Here is a 12,377-nt window from a genome sequence, read left to right as displayed (position 1 = left end):
CGGCTTCCCTTTCACTTTTCACTTTCATGCATTGGAGAAGGAAATGGCAACCCACTCCAGTGTTCTTGCCTGGAGAATCCCAGGGATGGGGGAGCCTGGTGGGCTGCCATCTATGGGGTCGCACAGAGTCGGACACGACTGGAGCGATTTAGCAGCAGCAGCAGCAGGACCTCCAAATCTCTGAATTTACTTAGTAGCAGGTTAGAAAATATAGGGAAGGTACAACCACTTCTTAAATGCCTGGTCATATCGAAGGGACCCTCCTAATTACTAGGGATGCTCCTAATTCCTAGTTATATTGACTGGAACTAATCTCACAGCTATGCCCAGATACAAGGGGAGAGACAGAGAAGTGGAAGGGGGAATTTTAAACAGAAGGAATTAAAATCAAAACAAGAAGGCACAAGAATGCCTGGCATATACCAAGAAGGGAAAGTTGCCTGCTGTGTCTTCTGTATTATGCGATGGAAATGTGTGAGAGGAGCTGAGCTGAAAGATAAGGTAAAACTGAAATGTGAAGGATCTTGAAAAGGAGGTGGAGAGGTTTTTTGGGGAGGAGGAGGTTACCTGAATTTTAGAAGATAGTATATATTTGAAGCCCTGTGGAGGACTGGAATCATGAGTGTGGATTAATTTAGGGAACCAGATACTTCGGAAGAAAACCTCATGCATAAGGGACACGGCTTCCTCAGGCATTTAAGTGGTGGAAGGAGGATTTCTTCAGTTTCTCTTTGTGTCTGAGAGCTCAACTGAATGCAGCATAGAAACACTCAGCTGGGAAAACAGAGATGTTTAAAGAGACAAGACTGTGCCAAGCTAAACCTGGATATTTTATTATCATCACCACTCTCTCCAGATCTTTGGAAATTACACACATAACACACAATCTTTAGGAGTAACAATTTTACCTCACCCACACAGGTTTTTTTCCCTCCACTTTTACCTATTACAAATAATTAACCTACACCTGCATACTTTAGGTAATGTGTGTAGGTAACGTATACCCGTTACCTGTTACAAGCAGTTAACCTATAAAGCAACAACATGTCTATTTTAACACCCAGCCCCTCTTCCCCTGCTCAGGATATCTTTTGCTTTTAGACTAAAACACACAAGTTTACATTATGATCTCTATAGACTGTGTTTATCTAGGATCTAAAACATCACTGGAATGTACCTTATTTATTAATAGAAGTTAGCGAGGATTTATGGCAAATAAATGCAGTTATTACTGTTAGTATGAAGCATATGTTACTATTAGTTTGATTTCTCCAAGACTGGATGTGAAGGTAACGTTTTTGTTTAGTCCTGGTTCTCTTTAGGAAAAAAAAAGTATAAAAATGAGAATGAAGCTGCAAAACTAAGAAATAAAATAATTTGACACCGAAGTACTATGTCTTTAAAAATGATCTAGACTATAATAGTCCCTTATTCTCAAGAATATTATTAATGATAATTTATTTTCTAGCATAATAGAACAGAATTGCCTTTGTTTTGTTGTTTAGATAATTGGATAATCAGTATTAGTGACAGTAATAAGTAATTTGAGTTAATTTTCATGTATTTCCTGAGAAGTAAAAAATAGTGGTAAGAAAAAAACAGCACTTGCTTTCTGGCATTTCATAGCATCGAAAGTGCCTGTTCTAAATAGTTACTTGCAGTGGAGCAGTACAAGTATCCCTGTGGGGGAAAATGAATATTGAAATATTTTTCTCTTGATTTTGGGTTTTCATGGATGATAAAAGTGCCTTCAAGGAATGGACAGAAAAGCTACATAAATTGAGCTATAATAACAAAGTAAAGCACCAAATTAATCAGAAAATCTAGATGAAATCCCATTGTTCCATGACAAGAAAAAAGCCATTATTGTTTTACTTCTTGGTTAATTGCAATGGATGGTATACTCAATGTTAAATCTTAAGAGATTGATAATTAATTTAGAAGAGAATCAGTCATCTTGTTTCTAAAAATGAAAGAAGCATTTATATGCTTAAGTTGGAACAGCATGACTATTTTGCTTCATATGCAACCATATCGTGTGCAGAGTTAGGGCAGAAACAGCTTATTAGTGATCTTCAATTCCCCATGACATATATGGTTTACTTTATAAATTTTCTCTTTGGAGAGCACAGAGAACTCTTTAAGCTCTTTCCCTGGCTGGCAAATGAAGCAATGCTGCAGTGCCTGTTATTGGTATTTTAAAAGTTGGTCTGCAAATTGAGGGCACTAAAGAGCTATTTCTAAACAATAGAGCATTTCCAAAACTATAAAATTCAGAACATATTATTATTCCTTTTGTAATGCCTGTTAATTTTCTATAGTTAGAAGACTTTTAGAACTGAATATTATTTCTCACATATCAGATTGGCAAATATTACAAACTCTGAAAACTCACTCTTAAGCAGGATGTGGAAAATCAGGCACTCTGATACATTGTAGGTGGGAATCAAATTGATAAAACCCTTGTGCAGGGGAATTAGCTAAGAAAATCATCCCTCTGTTTACTCCCTGCCTTAGCATTCTCATTTCTATAAATATAGCTGGAAGATTCACCTCCCCAAATAGGAAAAAAAAAACATGCACAACATTCTTTTGTGTGGCATTATTTGTAAAAAACAAAAGATGAGGGAATAAAATTAATGTCCATCAATATAGGATACATAGCCAAATGGAATATTATCAAGTGTAGACATTCTCTCTCTCTCTCTCTCCCCCAGCGAATGAAACAGGTTTCTGTAATAGCAGTTTGAATGCTGAAATATATTTGTAAGTGATCAAAGCAGAGAGTACAGAATGCTATATATATTATATAAAAAGAAATAAGATACATCCAGCTTTTTAAAATGTGTTTAAGGGAAGTTATGTATAGTAGGAGAGTCGTCCTTATTTCTACCAAGACATAGTGAATGTTTTCAACTTATGCAGCCCTACACTATCTAAATACTTTTTCATTGCTGTAATTAATTCTCAAATTGGCTCTCTTACCACTCTATTAACTTGCCATTTTCTTTGGAACTTTGCTTCATCAAAATGAATTTGTATATATGGGAAAAAAAGGATACATACAGACACTAGACACATACCTCGTATGATAAACAAGGAACTAATGACAGTGGTAGGTAGAAACCAAATAGATGAGTTTGGAATACAATTAAGGCTTTTCTGAGTAAGTCTTTAAACAATGGTTTTTGACTTTGGATTGTGAATGATTTCAAATATGCCAAAATTAAATTGGGTTAAGTTGAAGAAAATGAAAATGACTAAAATTGAAATTTACAACAAAAACAGTAGAAAATTTTTAGAGGTTAAATTAGCATAATGATATTGAACATCAAAAGCAAGAAGCGAGCTAGAAAATTGATAGAGGGGCTTGTGGGTTTAGTAATTATCATCCATAATTTGCAACTTACCTCTAGTTTCATGATATTGAAACTCTTAATAGTCTGTCTTCACATAAAATTCCACTCAGTACTTTCCCTTGCAACTGAGTTGGAAGGTTATAGCATGGTCTTTTCTAGTCAGCCCTTAAAAAAAAAGTTTGGTTAGTTTAGTTTTTCTTATGAGATCACTGTCAAAATAGTACACTGTGCCCACTGATGTGTTCATAAGCTGTGATGAGCCCAAGTGACTTAATTTATGTTCTGATTGCTTTATTCATAATGCATAGAACTTGCCAAAGAAGTCATTGAAGAGAAGATAAATAGAAACTGATTACAGCACAAACCAGGTGTGCAAATAAACATCATAATCTCATTTTAACTTCCCAGTGCTATGGGTGAGTGTCATTTTATCCACCGTTGTTGGCAATTCAGCAGTCATCACTCATGCTCAAGCAGGGTCGGTACCTACTCTGAATCGATGGATCAAGCATTGTATCCCTGACCATGGATGTTTTCATCACACCTCTTTTAGACTTTGAGACGTACACTTCCCTAATACCAAATTCCAAACTTTCTGGCCTGGCAGGCCGGGCTCCTGAGGTGCTTGTTCTGTGTACCTCTCTAGCTCACTGAAATGGTTCTATTTGAAGACCTATTATATTCTGCCTTCTACATGTCAAACTCAGGTTTTCTCCTACTGTAGATTTCTACACCTTGTTATATGCTTTATTCTGTTATCTTTTTTTTCCCCCCATGATGATATGACTAAGGCACTTAACTTTTTTGAACATCAGTTTTCTGTTTTTGCAAATTAAGGGGTTAGATTAGGTGGTCTTTAAAATCACTTTACATTCTAAAGTATAATTTATGATTTAAAAAATATCTGAAATTCTTCCATTGTGTTTTAATGAAATTAAGGGAAAATAGTAGAAAATACATATTTATTTCTTTTTACAAATGAATAATAACATCAATTATTGGGATTTCATATTTTTATATTTTAGGTACTTGTGATGTATTATCTAATAACATAAAGAAAATAGTACTTAGTCTAGATATAAGTACTTTATTATTTTCTTCTGTTAACCATAACTTAAAGATATGGGTCTATAAAACAATATTTGCTGTGAAGCACTGATTAAAAAATTTTGGCAATTATGAATATATTACGTAGGTTTTTGTGGGTATATGTTTTTGCTTCTTTTAGTGAAATAACTAGAATTGGAATTACAGCATCTTGGTGTTTGTTAGTTTTATAATAAAACTTTTTTCAAAGTGATGCTGTCATTTTACATTCTCACTAACAATATATGAGAGTTCTTGTTGTTATAAATCCTTGCACATGTTCAGTTCAGTTCAGTCATTCAGTCATGTCCAACTCTTTGCGACCCCATGGACTGCAGCATGCCAGGATTCCCTGTCCATCACCAATTCCTGGAGCTTACTCAAACTCATGTCCATTGAGTTGATGCTATCCAACCATCTGATCCTCTATCGTCCCCTTCTCCTCCTGCCTTTAATCTTTCCCAGCATCAGGGTCTTTTCCAATGAGTCAGTTCTTTGCATCAGGTGGTCAAAGTATTGGAGTTTCAGCTTCCGCATCAGTCCTTCCAATGAACACCCAGGACTAATCTCCTTTAGGATGGACTGGTTGGATCTCCTTGCAGTCCAAGGGACTCTCAAGAGTCTTCTCCAACACCACAGTTCAAAAGCATCAATTCTTTGGTGCTCATATTTCTTTATAGTTCAACTCTCACATCCATACATGACCACTGGAAAACCATAGCCTTGACTAGACGGACCTTTGTTGGCAAAGTAACATCTCTGCTTTTTAATATGCTGTCTATGTTGGTCATAACTTTTCTTCCGAGGAGCAAGTGTCTTTTAATTTCATGGCTGCAGTCACCATCTGCAGTGATTTTGGAGCCCCAAAATATAAAGTCTGTCATTAATTTTTTTCTGTCTTATATATTTTGTCACCTTTTCCCTTATGGCTAACAGTATTGAACACTTTTTCCTGTAAATATTGGCTATTTGTAATCCTTTTCTGAATAACTGCTAAGATATTTCATATAAGGTTGATTGTCCTTTTATAAAGTTAAAAAACTTTTATTTTTAGAGTAATTTTAGGTTTACAACAAAATTAAGAGGAAGGTACAGAGATTTTCCATATTCTCCTTGCCCCCGGAAGTATATAGCCTCCCCCAGTATCAACACCACCAGCTGGAGTGGCAGTTTTTTTTTGTTTTAACTAAGGATAAATCTACATTGACACAGCATATGGATTATTCAAAGTCCATAGTTTAGGGTTCACTCTAAACTATGTATTGTTTATTCAGTGGCTTTAGATAAATGTCCACCATTATAATATCACACTTAGTATTTTTACTACCCTAAAAATCCTCGGTGCTCTGCCTGTTCAACTCTTCTCCCCTCCATCCCTGGCAATCACTGTTCTTTTTGTGTCTCCACGTTTTTGCCTTTTTCAAAATGACATGCAGTAGGAATCAAACAGTTGTTAGCCTTGTCAGATGGATTATTTTACTTAGTAGTATACATTTAAGTTCCCTCTGTGTCTTTTCATGGCTTGATAGCTCATTTCTTTTTAGTGTTGGATAATATTCTTTTGTCTCAGCCTACCAGTTTATTTATCCATTCACTAATCGAAGGACATCTTGGTTGCTTCCTAGTTTTGATAATTACATGTAAAGCTGCTAGAAACATTCATGAGCACATTTTTGTGTGGGCACGAATTTTAAACTTCTTTGGCTAGGTCCAAAGGAGAGAAATTCGTGGATCACATGGTAATAGTATGTTTAGTTTTGTAAGAAACCTCCATGCTGTCTTCCAAAGTGGCGCCTTCCATCAGCAACGAGTGAGTTCCTTATGCTCCACATCCTTGCCAGCATCTGGTGGTGTCAGTGTTCTGAATTTTGCTCATTACAGTAATTGTATAGTGGCATCCCATTGTTTTAATATTCATTTCCCATGATGATATTTGTGGAATATCTTTTCATATTCTTGTTTGCTATCTGTGTACCTTCTTTGATGAGGTGTCTGTTAAGGGATTTGGTTCCCTTTTAATTCAAGTTGTTTATTTTCCTATAGCAGAGTTTTTAAATTTCTTTGTATATTTTAAATAGTAGTCCTTTATCAGATGTGTCTTTTGCAGATATCTCCCAGTTGATGGCATGTCTTTTCTTCCTCTTGACATTATCTTTGGCAGAACAGAAATGTTTTATTTTAATGCAGTCTAGCTTATCAATGATTTCTTTTTCTAGGAGTCTGCTTTTGGTGGTGTTGCTAAAAAGGCATTGCCATATCCAAGGTCATGTAGATTTTCACCTGCGTTATCTTCTAGGAACTTTATAGTTTTGTGTTTTACATTTAGGTCTCTGATCCGTATTAACTTTTGTGAAAGATGTAAGGTCTGTGTCTATATCAGTTTTTTTTTCCTATGTAGATGTTCAGTGTTCCACACCATTTGTTGATCTCTGGGAAATTTTTATTACTGTTTTAAAGATTTCTTCTGTATCTTTCTCTCTGTCTTTTCCTTTAGGTGGTCTCATGACTTTAGGTTATATCTTTTGTAGTTGTGCCACAATCCTTGGATAACCTATTCTGTTTTTCTTCCCCCAGTCTTTGTTCTCTTCATTTTTTGGTTTTCATGGATTCTTTCCTCAGCCACAACCAGTCTACTTATAAGCCTGTCAAAGGCATTCTTCATTTCTGTGACAGTGTTTTTTATCTCTAGCATCTCTTTTTGAGTCTCTCTTGGATTTTCCTCACTCTACTTACATTGCCTTCTGTTCTTGCATGCTGTCTACTTATCCATTAGATTGCTTAGCCTACTGATCATAGTTGTTTAAAATTTCTGATCTTATCATTTCAACATTCCTGCCAAGTCTGACTATGATCCTTGCTCTGTCCCTTCAAATTGTTTCTTTTTCCTTTTGATATGCATTGTATTGTTAGTTTGCTTGTTTTAAATAGCTGAATATGATGTTCCTGATAAAAGGAACTGCTTGAATAGAACTTTATGATGTGGTTTAAACAGGTCTTTAGTGTTGTGAGGTGTTGGGTGAGGAACAGTGTTTTATAGTCCCATGATTAGGTTTCAGTTTTAGTTCTCTTTCTCCCTCACATGGGACAGGATGGCTAGACCCTGCTCAAGTTGGGGGTTTCCCTTTCCCTGCTTAGTTAGGCTCTGATCATACCCCAGCAAGTTAAGGTTAGGTTAACTAGTTTTCCCTAACAAGGGCAAGCCTTGTTAACCACAGGGAGGTCTTCCATATTTCAAAATGATTCCTTCCCCCTCCCCCTTGCCAGAAGTTTGTGGGGATTTTTCTGTGGGAATCTGATCGAGTTCCTTGAGCCAACTCTCACAATATTGTAGACCCTCCCTATGACTGGGTCCCCCTGGAGTTTTTAATGCTCAAACTTGGACTTGTCTGAACTTAGCCTTGGGTAATTCACCCGTTACAGTTCAGGTTTTCCTACTCTGGCACTTTCCACTCCTGAGTCTCTGATCAGTGAAGCTGCAGCTCTCTCTGCTTGTCTGTGTGATTCCTCAGTCTTAAGGGCAGTGGTTTGCCCTGAACTCTCTCCATCTTATGGATTCAAAAAGAATAGTCAGTTTTCCAGTCTGTTCAGCATTTTGTTGTTGTTGTTCTTGCTAAGATGGAATGACAGCTTCAAAGTGTGGAACTGGCAACCTGTGTGGAACTGGCAACCGGTGTGGAACTGGAAACCTGATTGATCTTTTATTATTTGATATAGGAATTCTTTACAAATTCTGGATACAAACCTTGTGTTAGAGATATGTTTGGCAAATATTTTCTTCTACACTGTTGCTTGTCTCATAATTTTCAATTTATTTCCTTTTCTTTTCCAAAAGCTTCATGGTTGTAGTTTTTGTGCTTATTTGTATACACAAACTACTGCAAACTAATTTTTGTGTGTGGTGTGAAACAAGAGTTAAAATTTAACTTTATCATTTGTTACTTTTTTTTGCCATTTGTTGTTAAAAATCCCGTTTCCCATTTACCTTTGTGTAAAAGCAGATGACTGGGATCTAGTTTTATTCTCGCTATTCTGTTCTATTTGTTGATTGTAAGCTAATACATACAGTATTGTTAGTCTTTTTTTTTTTTTTCCATTTGTAATTTTTATTAAAAAAATTTTTTTTTTAATTTTTTTTTACTTTACAATATTATATTGGTTTTGCCATACATCAACATGCATCCACCACAGGTGTACACGTGTTCCCATCCTGAACCCCCTCCCACCTCCCTCCCCATACCATCCCTCTGGGTCATCCCAGTGCACCAGCCCCAAGCTTCCTGTATCCTGCATCGAACCTGGACTGGTGATTCGTTTCTTATATGATATTATACATGTTTCAATGCCATTCTCCCAAATCATCCCCCCGCTTTCCCACAGAGTCCAAAAGACTGTTCTATACATCTGTGTCTCTTTTGCTGTCTCGCATACAGTGTTAGTCTTAAAAATCAGATAATAAGAGTTCTGTGACTTCATTGCTTTCTGTTTCATTGTTATTTTTGCTTATTTTCATTTAAATGTGAATTTTAGAGTTGGCTTGTGGATTTCTGCAAAAATATCTGCTAGAATTATGTTTGGGGCTATACTGAACCTGTAAATAATTTGGGAAGAATTAACATCTCAATATTGACCTTATAATCTATGAACATGGGCTGTGTCTCAGATTGTTTACCCTTTGATTTTTTTCAGTAATATTTTGTAGTTTTCTGTAGTGATGATACCCAATTTTTCTGGAAATTATTTTTAAGTAGTTTATGGGTTTTGTTGCTATTGTGAAGGACATTAATTTTTTATTTTCCAATTTTTGTTGCATTATAAAAAAATTCAACTGACTTTTAAATTTTAACATTGGGGTATGTGTATCTTTTCAAAATTATATTTTTCTCTGAATAAATGCCCTGGAATGGACTTGTAGGATCATATGGTGACTCTATTTTTAGTTTTTTACGGAACCTCCATACTGTTCACCATAGCGGTTGCACCAATTTACACTCCCACCAACAGTGTAGGAGGGCTTCTTTTTCTCTGCATTCTCTCCAGCATTTATTATTTGTAGTCTTTTTGATGATGGCCATTCTGACTGAAGTGTGGTGATATCTCATTGCAGTGTTGAGTCACATGGAAAATCCCATGGACGGAGGAGCCTGGTGGGCTGCAGTCCGTGGGGTCGTTGAGGGTCAGACATGACTGAGCGACTTCACTTTCACTTTCCATTTTCATGCATTGGAGAAGGAAATGGCAACCCACTCCAGTGTTCTTGCCTGGAGAATCCCAGGGACGGCGGAGCCTGGTGAGCTACCGTCTATGGGGTCTCACAGAGTCGGACACAACTGTAGCAACTTAGCAGCAGTAGCAGCAGCAGCTACGTTGAACATCTTTTCATGTGCCTTTTGGCTGTCTGAATGTCTTCTTTGGAGAAATGTCTATTTAGGTCTTCTGCCCATTTTGTTGATTGGGTTGTTTGTTTTTTTGACGTTGAGCTGTATGTGCTGTTCGTATATTTTTGAAATTAATCTCTTGTTGGTTGCATCATTTGCAAATATCTTCTCTCATTCTGTAGTTTTTTTTTTTTTTTTTTAATGGTTTCCTTGAAGTCTTTTGCATTCTCATCTTACCTCTTGTTGGAGTTCTTACTGAATTTATCCAGTCCATGATGGTACCACCTTTGGGTAAACTTTTTCCCAATGATTGTTTGTGCTAAGAATCAGAAGTATACATATCACGAAAAAACTCCATGGATAACACTATTTAAGCCTTATCCGCCAATCTATCTCTGTGCCTAACTTCATTCCTGACTTAGAATAGGTGCTCATTATATTTGGATAAATGAATGAAGGGAAGAAAGGGTGCTATTTTCTGGGGACAGGAGGTGTGAAAGGAACCATGTGAAAATGGTAAGTCAGTAAGGACACTGGGGATAGGTGAAAAAAACTGGACTTGCTGTAGAGTATCTGCTGAGGAAGGAAGGAAAGGGGAGTTTGAAAGGGAATACATTTTACTGCTGCTGAGAACAGGCCTGAAGATTGGAGAAAGCAATAGGGAGGGAGCACGAGGCATCATTATATTCTGTTTTCAGAGGAACATTTAAAACCAAAAGTGTAGCATTCTGGAATCCTGTGTCAAAAGATGGATTCAATTATACAAATATGCTTTAGATTTATGATGGCAAGAGGCAACTCGTCTTTAAACCTTTGTGTTTCGGCTCCATTTAGAATGTAGCCCAAAGGCCAACCACATTAACCAGGTAAACATTGTTTGCTTAACAAATTTGGGTTATGTCTGAGTAAACAACTATGAGATACTACATTGTATTATATATTTTTAAGTGTTTGGCGGCATATATCGTGGTTTGGGCTGAGTTATGTGTAGGGTGAGTCTAAAACACATTATGTGGGATCCATGCAGTCTTGGTAATTATTTTGACAAAGACCTGCAGATGCCTCTCACCGAGAGCAGGAATTGAGTTTCACATAACTGTCTCAAGTACTGCCCCATATATCAATTTCAGATATGGTCAAGTGTTTCTGTTGGTAAGAAAAGTACAAGAAAAATTGATGGAAATATAAGAACATGGAAACATTAGAAGAGATGAACTTACCAAATTATTTATGTTAAATAACCACAAAAGTACAGAAAAAGAAAATGTCTAAATATCTGCAGTACTAGATATGAATTATACGGGAGTAAGTAAAAGTGATAAATCACTTTAAAAATAGCAGTCTTCAGATGTCCTCATGTATTTTATTTTACGTATAAACTTGCTGCTACTGCTAAGTCACTTCAGTCATGTCCGACTCTGTGCGACTCCATAGACAGCAGCCCACCAGGCTCCCCCGTCCCTGGGATTCTCCAGGCAAGAACACTGGAGTGGGTTGCCATTGCCTTCTCCGATAAACTTGCTAGAGTTTATCAAATCTTCATGAAGCTTTTAGAGAAATAGAGGAAGGGAAGAGACATATGGTAGTGGAGAGATAGAGAAATGCAGATACTAAATTTTTTCCAGGCAAAAATATAGACCGGCTTCTGTTCTTCAGCTCCAAGGGTCAAATGCCCTGGTGGGAATAATGGCTAACACATGAATGCAGTCATAATATGGTCTGCCCATCTATTATGGTATATGCTTCTGCATACACTCACTGATGTGTCCCTAGGGTCTACGTCAGCACCTGGTGCATATAATGGTTAAATACTCAATAAAATGTTTACTGATCTGAAGCTAACTTTTATATGAGAGACATGGACATTTGGAGTCTGATTTTGTTTAGAGGATATTTTTTTAACGTGTTTATTCTCTCCACATAAAAATAGATGATATTCTTCAGTTCTGATGCTACACATAAGAACCTGGACTCAGGGCTGTGTTTTCTACCTCTTGAAATCCAGGAAACCTCCAACTTACAAATGAATTTTACTACAAAGTTTGACTGCACTGTTTCTTTTTTTACCATTGCATTTTCACTAGCACATTTTGTCAGTTCACTTTGGTAAATATGTGTTACATGTACACACATACATTGTTTTGTAAATTTCAAAGATGAAACACATAGTTGTAGACACTGAGAGTTTAACGACTAGGAGAAAACACAGGTATAGGGAAATAATGTAAATAAGAGGCTGATGGTGAATATGCTAGGATGGAAAACACAAACAGTGTGACATTTGAGATAAGATATAAATTCTAAGTGGCTGAAAAATGTAGTGAAATTACAAGACAGACACAGCTGAGTATATTTTAAAATTGATAATTTTAAAACTAAGACTATATATAAATAAAGCTGATATCTAAGACAACACACTTTATATTATTGTAGATGAACCTATAGTCAGAGAAACATTTATTAAAGTTCTACCCAATGACCAAACAGTTTAATAAGTTGAGAGCATTTTGAAATATGCTCTTTACAAACTATTTTGAAAATCACCATACAAAAAATA

The 12,377-nt window shown here is 36.3% G+C and overlaps 1 long non-coding RNA gene across 1 annotated transcript in view; it reads left to right on the top strand.

Moving 5' to 3' along the window:
- The window catches only part of LOC139180234 (uncharacterized), a 338,096-nt gene that overhangs the window by 24,713 nt on the left and 301,006 nt on the right, over positions 1–12,377 (top strand). The gene's annotated exons all lie outside the window — the stretch shown is intronic.

This window comes from Bos indicus, chromosome 27 (genome assembly GCF_029378745.1).
Source record: "Bos indicus isolate NIAB-ARS_2022 breed Sahiwal x Tharparkar chromosome 27, NIAB-ARS_B.indTharparkar_mat_pri_1.0, whole genome shotgun sequence".
Taxonomy (NCBI): domain Eukaryota; kingdom Metazoa; phylum Chordata; class Mammalia; order Artiodactyla; family Bovidae; genus Bos; species Bos indicus.
This window is presented reverse-complemented; position numbering and strand designations above follow the sequence as displayed.